The sequence below is a fragment of the Antechinus flavipes genome, chromosome 1 (assembly GCF_016432865.1).
Source record: "Antechinus flavipes isolate AdamAnt ecotype Samford, QLD, Australia chromosome 1, AdamAnt_v2, whole genome shotgun sequence".
Classification (NCBI taxonomy): Eukaryota; Metazoa; Chordata; class Mammalia; order Dasyuromorphia; family Dasyuridae; genus Antechinus; species Antechinus flavipes.
Window position 1 is genome coordinate 430,161,336 of NC_067398.1, and position 16,340 is coordinate 430,177,675.

A 16,340-nucleotide genomic window follows, 5' to 3' on the forward strand; every position below is an offset into this window, starting at 1 on the left:
AATAGAGAAAAAAAATAATCTTGTTATCCTGGAATGTGCAGTTTGACTAAAATACTCTTTATTCAATTGCAAATTAAATAATTAATTTATTTACAATTACTACAACTAAACAAAATTTGACAGAATGGCCTCCCCTTCTGTAGAACACTGAATAACAAAACCTGATTCAATTACCTCTATTCTTCCTAAGCAGAATACAAAAAATCCTACTGTTTGCAATATCTTTCACAAAGCGAGCAAAAATCTCTTTATGAAAGGCAGTTAAGACTTTGCTTTATTTCAGGGATCTTCCTGAAAGTTTTTCCAAACTATTTTGAAAGTCTGCCTTTGGATATCTAGTGTCAGACCCCCAACAAGACTCAATACTGCCTCAGCTTCAACATAAATGAATGGGAGTATATCTTGCTTTCCTCCAAAGCTTGGCAAAAGTATTACAAGCAGAAAACATTTCCTTAACAGGTGAGCACAGCTGCACAGAGAGCTAGAATATCTGTTATCATTCAAGAAAGTCATTTGACTTCCTAGATCCTCATTATTATTTTCCCATAATCAAGGGATCCTATAAATATTGAGACATCCAACTAGCAATTAAGGCTTTTTAACATCAACTCCTATAGAGATAGATTCCCATTAGATCCTGTGAAGATCATAGAATGTTGCTAATTGGCCATGTATTGTCAATAGACCTAAAAAACTATATAAAAATTCTATCCTAGGAAACTGGAACTAAAAGTAATCTTTCTTAGCATGCTAGTGAATTTCTTCCTTTAATTTGGCTATTCACTTTAGCAAAGTGGAATTTCTGGTTGTTGAGATTGGGAAGGCACTACAGGAGTTTGAGAGGTATCTCAAAAGAATTTGCAGGCTTGAACCCAATCCAAGTCAAAAGGCAAAGTTTATTGTAATTGTAACACCATTACAAGCAGTCTAAATTCCAAGAGTATTTAGTAAAAAAAACAGAAGCAAGGAATCACATTTATCTAGTTCTTTATGTTATAGATATGCTAATTTTATAGCCCAGAGGTAGGATCAAGGAGAGGTCTCTGGAATTTGGTTCTCACTGACCAACAGATTATCATTATTGTCTCAGGAGTTTGATCAGTAGAACTATCTTAAGGCCTGAAGCTATCTGAAAGTCAGCAGCAAACAGAGGAGAGGTCTATTCAGAATCAGACAGATTGTTCTTCTTAGATTGAGTGTGGAAATTCCCCAAGGGAAACTCCAAAACCAGAAGATTTAGAATTACTGACTTATTGTTAGAACAGAAGCCCCTAAAATCAGGGGACCTCAAAATCATTGCTGTCACCCCTAAAAGCTTATTATATAACATCATGGTGATTGAGATTTTTTTTTCTAGACACCTCGGATGAACAATTCTCAATCACACTTCCATTCTTCTATTTGTGTCTTCCTCTACTACCAGACCCACTACTGAGCTGCTGTAGCTTCTGCCAGATGCTAGACCATGAATTTATGTATGCACTTATTTGTGTCTCCTTACTCAAGCAGCCTGTCCCCCAATTCCACTCACATATCCTATTGAACTGATTTAAGACCTAAGGTTTTTTCCATCTCATAATTTCTTTGTCTTCCAAAAGTAATCTAGCTAACTTGATATCAGGCCACTCTTTTTTCCCTTATTCAAACAGCCATTTAAAATAATTTTTTTAAAGGTTACTAAAAATTATAATTATTTTACTGAGAGCAAAATATCATTTGCATTATTAATAAATAAAATGAAGATATTGAAATACATACTAGAGAGCCAGTCTTAAAATCAGGAAACCTTGGATTTAAGTTTGACATATACTAGCTGTGTGATCCTTGTCAAATCATTTAAATGTTTATTGCTCTAAGCAATTGTAAGAAACAAAATATCTTACCAAGAACTCCACTGACTCACTGATGAATGTCGGAAAGATTTGTTGTACATTGTTGTAAGAACGGGTACCTAGGTGAATAGACACATCTTTGAAACTCCAAAGGCAGCATTTTATTTCCTATCTGGAAGCAGCAGTCCTTCCCCTGGTTCCCATTAATTGGCTGTTACAAAAGTTATATGACATGAATCTCCTCTCCTCATTAATAGCTAGTCCCTGCTTCCTAGGAGTTTACATCCTAGAAGTGGGAAGCTAACAGAGGAAGGCTAAAGGTAAAGAACAAAAGATTTTTCTTTTTTCAAATCTCAGGATATCAGTCCTGAAATTACAAAACTCCTGTCCCCAAGGAGTTTACATTCTTTTGGGGGGAAGATAAATTTTACTCTTGATTATTCCTTGATGTCCTTGTGGATTTCAGTTTTCTAATTTACATTTCATTTTTCCAATTTTATTTTCATAACTGTGGAAAACAAAATGCCCATCCATTTCTCACAATTTCCTTCTTTTTTCTTTTTATTAATTTGATTTTCACATTCTTTTCTAACCCCTCACATTTGGCTAATATTTTTTTTTCTTATATCCCATTTCATAAAAGTCTATTAACCCTTGCACAGATTTCCTTACACAGGATGGATAATTAATCTCTGAATTCTCTGCTAATTCTTCTGATACAGCTGTACTAGGAATGAAATTTCCAATTATAACATGTATTTCTCCTCTTCCTGCCATTAACCTTTCTACAATCATTCTATTTCCCCATGCCATTCTGCTAGTAGCATCTAACTATTCTGCTATTCTCTTCTCTGCTTCTCTGGTGTAACTTATCCAATAGTATTTACTCATCAGAGTAGGAGTGACCCAAATCCAGAACTAGATTTCTAGCCTTGAATTCATCAGTTACTATTCCTGATACAGTCTTTCTTATTTCATTGAATGCCAAGTTAAAAGGAATAGTCAATTGGATCGGTGCATAGCTGCCCACTCAATTCCCAGGCAAAGCAGGTTTGAGAGTGCTACCTCCACAGTACCATTCAAAATTTGCTTGGGGTATGCTCATCCCTGAGAGACTGCCAGAGTACATCCAACTGCAATCCTTAGATTTTGGAATCTTTTACTCTGCCACGAGAGGCAAACTGATTGATCTCCAGAGCTAAAAGGCCAGTACAGCTTGGTTTATTCCCTCACAGAAGGGAAAAGTAGAACAAAGCATTGCAATTCTCCCCAGGAATGTTATTTTGGGGACAAATTCATTCTCTTGTTTTTCCATACCCAAAAGGAATGGTATTGAAGAGGGGAGCCCTGAAACTCTCACTCTCTCGACTTTTGGGGGAAAGCTTGAGAAACTCCCTCAGGGAAGCTCTCCCCTGTGAGACCCACCCCAGGAAATCAAGATAAAGTGGTTTCATCAGTTGAGTACAGGACCACTCCTACTTAGCCCGATCTGGAGATCTAGATATCAACCTCTATTGAGTTGGAGATTAGTCTAGGGACATTCATTCAATTGGAAGATTCTCTATTCTGATTTCAACTCAAACTGCTCCCAGTCCCCACCAAGAGCTACCCATATAACAGCTTCTTTCAGCTCATTCTTTGTAGAGGGCCAAAAGCAGGAATCATGCCAGGCCAAGGGACCTCCCTTGGCATAGCTACCTGCAAAGGACTCTCTGCCCGCTGAAAAGATGTTCCCTTTTTCAGCGTTAACCTCTCTTTGTCTCTCTCACATATTTCCCTAACAGGACCTTATCCCTCTTTACCTTTCTGTCAGGACTTTTCTGCTAGATCTTTATCTCTCTGCCAGGACCTTGCCACTTGTAAGTCAGTTTTCCTAGCAAAGTGCCAATAAACTTCTTTTTGCCAGTCTAACTTTTTGGGTTAGTAAATTCATTTACAAAGGACTTGTGCCAACCAGAAGGGGGTTCCCATGACTCTCTGCCCTGTGCCAAACCTCATCAGTACTATCTGGATATGGGGCAACCTGTAGAACATAGAAATTGCTTTTTTATTCAGGCTCTTTTGCAGAGTACATTACCAGTTCTACCCAGGCATTGGTGTCTATCATTGCCTTAAGTCCATAACTTAATTACAAATCTTTCTAAGAAATCTATACTTATTACATGTATAACCAACTTACTCTTTGATCTGCATTTTCTAAATGTCTAGCCCTTGTAGTAAACCAAACATTATTCCAAATTGGATAGGCAGTTCCATTAAATCCTCTTTCTCTATTAGGACACAATTATACTTACTTGTTTATTGTTAAGTCAAGCCTCTACAATTCTATAATTTGACAGACATCAAACTGAATTGTTTATGGAATACCTTTTTTTCAATAAAATTAACCTAAATCTTAACCCAAAGTCCCCATCCGAAGTCCCAAATAATATTGCAGCAGGGGAGAAACATTAATCCTATAGAATCTTCCTCCTTCACAGGATTGATGGACTCCTTACAGGGAATCTCTTCAGACACTGGCTATTTTGGCATCCATTTGCTGACTAGTTCCAGTTCCTTCCCAAACAAATGGGGCTCAAAGTCCTCTGGGGTATGGGGTGATGATCTCATCTTCTGAAACTATTTTCTGCTGAGAATGGGATTGATCTGGGTCATCCTACAGGATCCCATTTGAAGGGGGTTGAAGCCGATTGAAGAGTCAGTGGATTGAGTCAACTAAACATAGCTGTTTAGTGCTGGTCATTTGAAAGTGAATTGCTTAGGGCAGTTAGGTGTTGTGGTGAATAGAGCACCAGCTCTGAAGTCGGGAGACCTGAGTTCAAATTTGGTCTCAGACACTTAACACTTCCTAGCTGTGTGACCCTGAGCAAGTCATTTAACCCCAATTACCTTAGCCAAAAAAAAAAAAAAGTGAATTACTCAAAATCTAGAAGAGAAGAAACCTAAGAAAACTAGAGTGAGAGAACACTAGGAGTAGAACCCTCATTCTTGGGAGGTGTGCTTATTTATATCTTCCCTTGAAATTCTGTTAATACCTAGTTAGGCACTATTTCTCTTTATTACATTATGCCCCAAAAGCAATTTTCATAAAGAGAGAATCCCACCAGAATAACAGAGGTATTCATAAAATTCTTCATTAACAAGTCTCATTTATCTGTCAAAAGCAGGAGAGTAATAGAGATTAACTCAGACTTCTTCATGAGGTATATGTGTAAAGCCTCTGCCAGAATTTTTTTTTAAGGGTATTCTCTCTTCTTTTGCCTGTTGGAAGATAGACTAGGAAAAGCCAATATACATTGGCTAGTAGCTATTCAATATAAATTATTTAAAAAAAAACTATATAACACTATACAAACAAATATTATTCACATTAGTAACAAGCTTAAATAAAAGACTTTCTCACTGATGTAACAAAATATTCCATAAATTACATTCCTCTAAGAAATCTTGAGTATGCTAAAATCCTCTTCTCTAAACCATACAAAATGAATTTCAGCTCTAGTTTCTTTTTATTATTATTATTATAGCTTTTTATTTACAAGATACATGCATGAGTAATTTTTCAGCAATGACAATTGCAAATCCTTTTGTTCCAACTTTTCCCCTCCATCCCCCCACTCCCTACCCAAGATGGCAGGTTGACCAATACATGTTAAATATGTTAAAGTATAAGTTAGATACAATATATGTATACATGTCCAAACAGTTATTTTGCTGTATAAAAAGAGTTGGACTTTGAAATAGTGTACAATTAGCCTGTAAGGGAAATCAAAAATTCAGGCGGACAAAAGCAGAGGGATTGGGAATTCTATGTAGTGGCTCATAGTCATCTCCCAGAATTCTTTCTCTGGGTGTAGCTGGTTCAGTTCATTACTGCTCCATTGGAATTGATTTGGTTCATCTCATTGTTGAAGAGGGCCATGTCCATCAGAATTGATCATCATAAAGTATTGTTATTGAAGTATATAATGATCTCCTGGTCCTGCTCATTTCACTCAGCATCAGTTCATGTAAGTCTCTCCAGGCCTTTCTGAAATCATTCTGCTGGTAATTTCTTACAGAACAATAATATTCCATAATATTCATATACCACAATTTATTTAGTCATTCTCCAATTGATGGGCATCCACTAGTTTCCAGTTTCTGGCCACTACAAAGAGGTCAGCTTTAGTATCAATAATCATTTTATTGGTCCCACAGTTGTATCAATTGTTTATATATTTACATAAAATCCTTTAAGGACCTTATTTCATATAGACATATACATCTAGCAACAGATAGATGACTAAGCCAAATTACTTATTTACCTAATCATATGATATAATGACTACATATTTTCAGATTGAAAAAGAGCAAGATATTACAAACTTGAACTGTGCTTATGGTTTCTATTGACCACTTACTCTGATTATAGAAATTTGCTATAAAAGGAAAAAGTAGGTGTCTGCTTATGATAGCATCAAAACTGATCCTTCAGGGCTTCATTTTGAAGGTATATAAATTACAATTGACAGCCAGTGAAGTAGTAACAATTCTACCTTATGGCCAATTCACTTCTCAAATGGTGAGTTATTAATTTAATTCAGATAATCATTCCCAAATTCAAAATTCAAAATAGCATCAGTTATAATCCCAAGAGATTTCCTCTCAATAGCATATTTCTCTAATCAGGGCACAGCCAAAACTAGATGCAGGACTGTCAGGTTGAAATCCTGCTCTAGGTACTTCAATACAGCACATTTGCTATCATGTTCACTTAACAATGAGACCGTAACAAATATTAGATAATTTGATGAAAGGATTTTGAAATAATCATTTTCCAGAAAATTTGCAGTTAACCAGAAATCTAACAAACTTCTCTTAGAAGTTCCTTTCATTGATAAGCAGTAGAACCTTTGATATAGCATCACAAATGATTTTGCCTTAAAACAACCATGGACTTGAAAAATAAAAACAAATTTTCAATTATTAACACATGTAAATATAAGCTATTCATTTAAATAACAGAAGAAATGAATGTTAAAAGAATTTCATTTACTGGAGGGAGTAGGCAAAGAAGGGTGGGTGGTGAGCTCCAAAGAATGGGTTTCTCCGCACTTCTAAGGAACAGCCACACCCAGTTAGAGAAGGTTGGACTAAACCTTCAGATCATACAAATAACTAGTATACAATTTTCAATCCTAAATTTCAGATTGACTGCCAAAATCCAAATCAAAAACTTTCAGAAACCTAAAAGTGAAGAGACTAGAACTCCACACCCAGAACCAAGCTTTTTCCAAACCTGGCAAGTTCAGAAAACCAAGGGAATGGACCCCACTGTAGGAGTTGAATCCACTCCCATTACTATCAAATCTCACCTTAAAGTCCCTGAGGCAATCAGGGAAAAGGCACTGATAGAGATGAGTTTAGTCCCCACCCTATGGGGAGGTAGTCCAGTCTGAAATCCAAGCCATGCCAAATTTCTGAGACCCATCCTCTATAGAGGTCTCTTAACAGCTTCACCTTATCATCCCCTTTTAAGAATTCCAGTCATGTCCCTGAGGTTAAACTTCCCCACAAAATCTACTTGTGGACTATCTCCACTATGCTCCCCAAACTCACTTCTCTTTAAAACTAACTCTTTCAAGGTATTAGGTCCCATTCAGGATTTAGCCTGCCATCTAAGAGCATACCTACCTTGTAGGCTGTTTCCTTTCTTTTGGCAAGTGGCAAGTTCCACTAAAGAATTTGTCCTTTCCATCATTAATTATTAAACTCCCTTTCTAGGCCCTTCCACTCTATTTCATATTTACCATTCCTGGTGTTTATTACATCCTTCCATTTTGTCTGCAACCTCTTCCCTAAATAAATCTACCTTTTACCAAAGATGGCCACTGTGAATTCTTCACATGAACAAACCCCAATGTTTGGTGCCTCTAATCATCTGATATCTACATAACCCACATCATTTTTGGTTCCTCTTTTGGTTCCAGTTAAAACATCCTGTCTCTCTTTGTCCAACATCCTCTCTCTCTCTCTCTCTCTCTCTCTCTCTCTCTCTCTGTCCAACATCCCATCTCTTTCTCTGTCTCAATATCATAATCCACATCAATAATTCTTAACAATTTTAGGTTTCAATATTATGACAATAACTGCAAATAATTTGCAATTTCACAATTTTCATAAGTGATAGCCAAATAGACATAACATAGCCTATCACAACAATGGATAGGAATCTCATGTAATTTACAATCAAGTTTCCAATTTTAACACATACCAATTGCAAAAAATTATTTTAAAAATCAATACTTTAGCTTGTGATATTCTAACTGGTTGTTCCATTCAAGCTATTAACAGCTTTTGCGAATCAATCTTTCTTGTCCCTTTTTTAAAAATCACCTTTTTATTTTAACTTTAAAATTCACAATATAGGTAATAGCTAAATAACTTAGCACCAAATTTCATAAAACATATTTATATGTCCAGCAGAAGTGATTAAAAAAACATAGCTTGTAATTTTTACAAATTAATTAACATGCAATTTAGAAAGCAGCATATTTCATCTAATTAGGAGATACAAACATATAACCTCTTTAGATGAGTTAACAGAGAACTTTGTTTTAATAATCATTTTTTAACTTAAAATCAAATCAAATACAGATTTAAGCTTCTAGTAGCAATATTAAAATATTAATGCCCACATATTTCTAAAATCTTATTCCCAAATGTATCAATTGAAAGTATCTCTATCATTTGCCATTTAAATTTAAACATAATAATTTAGGTCATATTTTTGGGAGAAAACTATTTCCCCTCAAAAACTCTACTCTCCTAGATTGCCCTAAATCTCTAAAATGACCATAAACAAATAGTTTGAGACCTAGGATAAAGATACAGGCTCCTGGGAAAAAATGGCAATGGCTCCAATTTCCCTCTCTCCCCAAATTTTGTACTCTTCCCTATGTGGATTACTGTATTGGGAAGGGGGAAAGACTTTAAAATATAAAAGTAGATTTCCCTATATTTCCCAAGCCATGTGGTGATAGACCACACCCTTTTACAAAATCCAGAATTCACAGAGAAGAATTTTGCGACTCTGTGGGGCTGGGGAGCATAGGGACCCATCTAGAGAGAGAAACTGAGGCTGACTCCAGAGCATGGGGTTTTGGGGGAATCTACCATTCTTTGGAGAGACTGTGTTGTGCCACAGTTTTCTTTTATTGTTCTACCTCAGTTTCCCTAAATTATTCTGCCTCAATTACTTGAATTGTTCTTTCTCAATTCCCCTGGTTGTAACCCTCCTTCTTAACAGTTAGGACTGAGATATTTAGGTCTGGGAGCCTTGACCATTAGCATTGCACAGAGCCATAAATTGCAGATAAGTTACTTAAAGATACATAACCATATCTTTTGTTCCAGGCTTTTTGTCTCTAGCTGAATACTTTCTTCACTCCCAGTTTATCAGAATTTATGGTCCTACCCCCAACCTATCAGAACCAAATTGATGGTCCTTGCCTGGAAATTCCTGCACTCACCAGTGTTCAGACTCCACCCTTTGCCTTTGTCTTCCCTGATCATTAGAGCCATATAAAAATCTTTGGGACCTCATATTCGATGCTGAATTCTTTGAGACAAAAGTCCAATTCAGCCCTGGGGGGACAAATGGATTCTGATCTGCCCCCCGGAAATCCCTCTCAGAAACTCAAATAAAATATTAAAAACTCTCTAATTTCTATCTTGCCTTAGTTTCTCCAACATTACAGCTGGACCAGACATAAATCTGCACACAGTAATTTCCAGTACCCTCTAGAGAGAGAAGCTTGAAACTTAAGAAAAATTCAGATTGGTTTGCATCAAGATGCCCTACAAGCACTTTTAAATCCCAAAATGGCCACTTTTTTTTTTTTTTTTCCTTTGTAACTCAGCTTACTGAGAGAAACAGAAGACAAAACACACTCATACAATGCAATGCAATTGCAATGCAAATTGCTTTTAAACTCCTATTTCCTGGAGAAGAATCTCTTCTTTTCTGCTGTAATGCTGAAGAAACTGAGGCAAGACTAGCTAAGGCTAGCCAGCTGCATGGGACTCTTGTCTCAGCAGCGAGCAATTAATTCAAGAGACTTTTATAGCTAGGGGAAACAAAGGTGGATGGGGGCACGAGGATACTGGGTGAGCAGAAAAGGATCATAACTTAGTCCTGACAGGATGAGGGTCAAGGTAAGAAGGGCAAAGGCAGGAGGCAGTGAGGTGAGGAAGAGGAATTCTCCCAGCAAGGATTTGAGATAAGGCATTGAAGTTTTCTGAATGTTATTTCAGAGCCTCCAGTCTTTATGGCAAGGAAAAAAGGAGTGGGGCTATAATAATTTTATTCAGGGCATAATAATTCAGGGAAACTGAGACATTATATTGAAACCTTTATAGTTTCTTGTAAATTCCTCTTGTGCAGATCCTTCTTGCCCCCCGTCCTGGAGCTCTCCACATTTTGGTGATCCCTGATCACTAATATTTGCTCAGCTCCAGGTTTCCTGATATTCCCTCTCTTCTAGGAGTATAGTATGTCACAGGAGATCCCACTACTTAGCGCCATTAAATTCCCCATCTTACCAACCTGTCTGATACCTCAGACCCCATAAGACAGCCCCAACCACCAAAGGCAATACTAGATATTCCACATTCTTACCTTTGGTCTGTGCACAGAGTTGCCTGGCTGCTGCTGAACCTATTCTAGTTCCCTTCCTGATTCCTGGATTCATCAGTGACCTTACTTACCAACGTGGTCCTGGGATCTTGGACAGTTTATGAGGGGAGCTCCAGTCAAGCCACGAGGCTGTTGAAATCAATGGGACACATTTCTTTGTGCTTCGACAGGACCCTTCCCCCCCCACAACTGATAATGTCTCCATTTATAAGAAACAAAATATCTTACCAAAAACTCACTGACTCACTGATGAATGCAGGAAAGATTTATTTTACATTATTGCAAGAATGTGAGTAGATACACCTTTGAAACTCCAAAGGCAACATTTTATTTCCTATGCTGAAAGACATGTCTTTCCACTGATTTCCCATTATTTGGATGTTACAGAAGTTATATGAAATGAATCTCCATCCCTCTTTGCCTAACCAGCCCTTGCTCTCAAGGAGTTTATATTCTAGAATGGGGAAGCTAAGGACTTCCCTTACCCTAGAAGAGACCAAGGATAAAGAAGAAAAGACTTTTCAAATCTCAGGCCACCATCCCTGATTACAAAATTCACTCCTTGCCCTCAAGGAGCTTACATTCCATTGGGAGAAGGTAACTCTACCCTAGGTTATTCTTTGATGTCCTTATGTTTATCAGCTTTCTAATTTAAGTTTCATTTCTCCAGTTTAATTTTTGTAACTGTGGAAACCAAAATGCCCATCCATTTTTCACAGCTTTTTGCTAAGACTATAAATTAAAAAGAAAATGTCAACCTGTATTGGTGGCAGGCATTTCCTATACCAAGGAAATCATAGAGTTAATTCCTAGCCTTAATGAATAAAATTTAAAAAATTTTCCTCATTCCCTGTCGCCCTATCCCCACCTAGAGAACCATTCCATATAAAAAAAAATGGCATTTTAAGACAAAGAAAAAAGAGAAAAAACAATATCTATCAATCCATTGAAAAAAGTCAGAAAATACGAGTATTATATAGCACTTATGGACTTCCAATCTGTGCAGAAGAGTGATTGGGATTGTTTTCTCATATTTCTTTTGAGTGATGCTTATTCTTTATATATTTTGCAAATTTACTTTTGATTTTTGTGTATTTGTGGAGTTTTTTTTTTTTTCTTGATTACATTATTGTAGTGATTAGGTATTGTTTTCTAGGCTCTCCTTACTTTATTCTGTATCATTTCATATACATCTTTCCATGATTCTTGGTTTTCATTATAGTTATATAGATACATATCTCAGTAACATTCCATTACATTTAGACATCCCAGTTTTTTTAGATGTTCTTCCATGTATGGGCATCTATTTTATTTCCAATTTTTTTGCCATCACAAAAAGTTCTACTATAAATGTTTTGTTGTATATAGGAACTTTCTTAATAACTTCCTTGGGGCATAAACCCAGTAATAGAATTTCTGGGTCAAAGGATAAGGATATTTTAATCACTTTGGGAGTGTTTACATTCTAATTAGGAGAAGAAACAACTATCCTTCAGAACTTTAATGTTTTTAAGAGCCATACAATAAGTATAATAATACAAACAGAGGGTCTGGTTCTGTTTTGATAGTCTTAACTAAGTCTTTGTAATCTTTTTTTGTAAACAGATATGTTGGGAGCAAAGAAGAAAAAAATGCAAAAAGATAGGATAGAAATACATAATTAACAGGCATGTATGAGAATGAAAGGAACTCAATCATAAAATAGAATAGGATAATAGAATGGATTAGAAAACAGAATTCAATAATCCAAGTGGAATTGTTTGCCCACAACATGGTGAGTTCCTTTTGTTTGTATGTTTTCAAGTAAAGGTTGGATCACTCCTTATAAGGTATACTATAGTAGAGATTCTTTCATGTATGGGTTGGACTAGATATCCACTAAGGATCCTTCCAAATTTCAAGTTCTGTGAGTCTACAAAACATAAGAATTGACAGAGTTAAAATAAAAGAATGGAACAAAATTTATTTACTTCAGGTGATGTCAAAAGAGGAATGACATGAAATGTGATCTCAAAAAAGATAAAGATGAAAATAGACATAATTAAAAGAAAGAGAAATTACATCAATAATCAATGAGTATCAATAACATATATCCCCTCCCCCCCCCCAATAACATCTAAATACTTAAAGGAAAAGTCATTTACCTTGCCGAAGCATTGTTTATATTGCTCTTTTGCTTCTAACTATTTTGTACCATAGCAGTTGATATAATTAAGTAGATCTAATGCTGGACTTGGAGAATTGACTTTGGTTCCAATTCAGATGCTTACAAACTGAACAAATTATTTAAATTCTCTGAATTTATTTCCTCATCTATAAAACGAGAAGGTTGGACTCTGTGGTGTTTAAAGTTCTTTCCAGTGTTAAATCTATGATTCTGTGATGTTCCCAAATTTCTCTAAATTGTTTGTAATTGTCTTTGTTCCCTGCATATTAATATACTGTTAATCTTATATATTATAATTGGTTTCCCCCCATTCTCTAATATTTTCATTTCTTTGTTTCTACAAAGAGCACTGCTATGAATATCTCAGTATGCTGAGATATAATAGACTGTTTCTGCTAAAGTATATATTTAACAAATGTACTCTAGAATCTTGTACTTTAACGATTTACAAAGGTAATAGAATAGTGCTATCTTTATCTTTTATATAATAACTAGTACATAGCTAAGTGAGATCTTCCTTTAAAAATGGAATGCTTATTTATGCTATCTTTTGAGCCATTCTACATATTTTTTGTGTTATTAGGCACACCTAATGCTAGGGTGAGACTGAGATACACTCCTGACTTATTCCCCACCTTTTCACCTGTCTTCTGAGGTTTCTTCTTTTTACTTTTTTTTTCCCCATTCCTGGTACTGCTTCCCTATCTAGATCTCTCTGACACTTGCCCTTTTAGTAATGGCATTTGACAGAATAGATATTGCCTAGATTTCCCTGTCCTCCCCCTTTGTTTTTTTTTTTTTTTCTTTCCCATCCATATTAACTACTTTGAGCTCTTGACAAGATAAATATTTATGGAAATAAAACAGTGTCCTTCCACAAGTATGCAGCTATTTCCTGCTTCAGCCTTGATATACTACCTTCTTTCTTAGACTGAAAGGAGCAAAAGTCCTTATGAATAGTATAGGATGAGTCCTCGGATGTTCAGATCTAGGGCATGTCAATTTTGTTCCCATTTTTCTCTTCTTTTATGGTTATAAACACTGATTTCCCCCTCCCTCCCTTTCTTTTTCTACCAATCCAGTTTTAATTGTTTAACTATGGGACAGTTCCTTGCCTTCACCCAGTTATTTGTGATAAGAAACATAATGTCTGCACATAGTAGACACATAATAAATATTTGTTGATTTGATTTATTGAATTGAACTATGTAATTTGTATATATTGCTCAAGCTCACTATAGAGTTGCCTATTGTCACCTCCACTAGAATGTGAGCTCCTTAAGGGGAAGGTCTGTTTTTGCCTTTATATGCCAGCACAGTGAGGAAATTTGTAAATTTGACAGATATAAATTCCTTTATTCAAGGAGTATAACTCATGTGCACAATTTATTAAAGCATATTATTGTCAAAGTAAAAAGAGCAGTAGTCAGGGGTGATAGCAACCATTTTAACAGATGATTCTGATGTGGTCTATGATGTGAGGTTTGGCACCAAAAGTTGGGGTTCAGTCATGTGAAGAATTCACAATGGCCATTCTCTTTGGCAAAGAGTAGGTTTATTTAGGGAAGAGGTTACAGATAAAATGAAGGGATGCAATAAACACTAGGAATATTAAATATGAAATAGAGTGGGAGAGTATATGAAAGACAAACTCCTCAGTGGAATTCACAAATTACCCAGTAGAAAAGGAAGAACCCCATGAGGTTGGGGCTTAGCTGACAGGCTAAATCCTGAAAGGGACTTATCACCCTAACTAGTTAGTTAGCTGTATGGAGAAATAGGGATAGGAAACATAGTACAGTTAGGGGAGACACCATGTGGCATGGGAGAGGAAAGGTAAGGAGAAAGAAACACATCATGAGACAGAGTGCTGTAGTGGACTGACCCAAAGGAGGGTAACAGTCACGGGATGGCCCATAAGTATATTTTATAGGGAAAATTTAACCTCAGGGACATGACTGGGATTTCAGACAAGGCATGGCAAGGTGAGGCTATTCAAGACCTCCACAGAGGGTGGGTCTTAGGGGTTTGACATAACTTGAATTTCAGACTGAACAACCTCCCCAAAAGGTGGGATCATGGAACTAAATTGATCTCTATCAGAGCCTTTTGTAGCTTGTCCCAGAGATCAGTTTCTCTACTAGCCACACCTAACGTTGAAGATCTCATCAGCTCTCCCTCGCCCCCCTAGTTTTAAGATTATCTGTGTTAACATTTTTCCCATCATTTTTTAAAGTCTAGATAATCATCAAAACAATAAATCAATCTCTTGCAGAAGGAAATGAGTAGAACCAAGAGAACTTTCTATATAGTAATAGCGAAGAGTAATTATGAATGACTAAACTATTCCAAGTATTATAAGTATTCAAATTATCTGTGAAAGACAAGGTTATCCACCCCCCAGAGAAAGAACTGATGGGGTCGATAATCTTGTCTTTCATAGATGAATATATAGTATATAGTCTATGGTTCCACATTTATATTTATATCAACTGTTGACTTTTTCTGGGTTAGCATTGGGAGGAAGGAAAAGAGACAATTTGGAATGCAAAACTTAACAGAAAAATTTAAACATTATAAAATTCCCTCTAATTTATAGCATTTGCTGATTTTTAAAATACAAATGTCACTGAAAATTTTACCAGTTGACTCTCCAATACACTCCTTATTCTTCACAACCTTAAAACCCTTAAAGGGTGAATATGGGAATTCTCAGAGTACTTATTTAAATATATTTATATTTAATAAATACATTAAAATTCTACAATAAAATGTTCTACAACAAAAAAGATTTTAAAATCCCTTAACAATTATCTTTGAGGAATTTATTTATTGTGACTGTAGCCATTAAGAGTAGTAAATATTGAAATTTCACACCCTATTTTAAAAAGCAAGTCAGAGATATGTACAAAACTTATTTACGGATAGATTCCTTTGGGACTTTTTTGGAGGGGTGGGTAGCAGAAGGGAGTAGGAGGAGGTAGTCTTTTATATTTAAAAAAACGGGAGAAACTTTCAGAATTTGTTTACTATAAGTACTATTTTTTTGCATTCACATTCTTAGATCTACCATAGTACCTTAAATGTAGTATTAGTCACTGTTTCCTCCTTTATTAGAATGCATGCTACTTTTTAAAAAAAGCTTTTTTTTTATATTCCCACAATTTAGTATATTGCTTAGCCTGATTAAAAATTTTAGCCTGATTAAAAATTTTAAAAGTTCTTGTTGACTGTTTTAATAAAGGTTTGTTGAATAGAATTACATTTTATTTATAATATGTTAAACATGCACATATTTGATAAAGTTTATATAATTATTGATTGTAGAACAATTTCTTCTAGATGGGAAGGACTGTCAAATTATCTGGTTTGTGAATGACATTGCATCAAGCCTAGGAACCCTTGCAGAGCCTCCTAAGTGAGCTGCATAATTACTCAGAAGGTTTGGGGCTAACTATCCACACTGGAATTGCCAAGTACATGGAGAATGTCAAATGTCCAGACTGTATGGGACAGTAGTGACCACTAAAAAAAAATCAGAAGTCTGAGTATGAGTATAGGGAAAAGTTTATGTATTTCATGAGAAAGGGTACACAGTCTCTGACACACAAAGTGTGGTTTTAGAAAGAGGCTCATATCCAGGCAAAGGGCATTCCCTTTT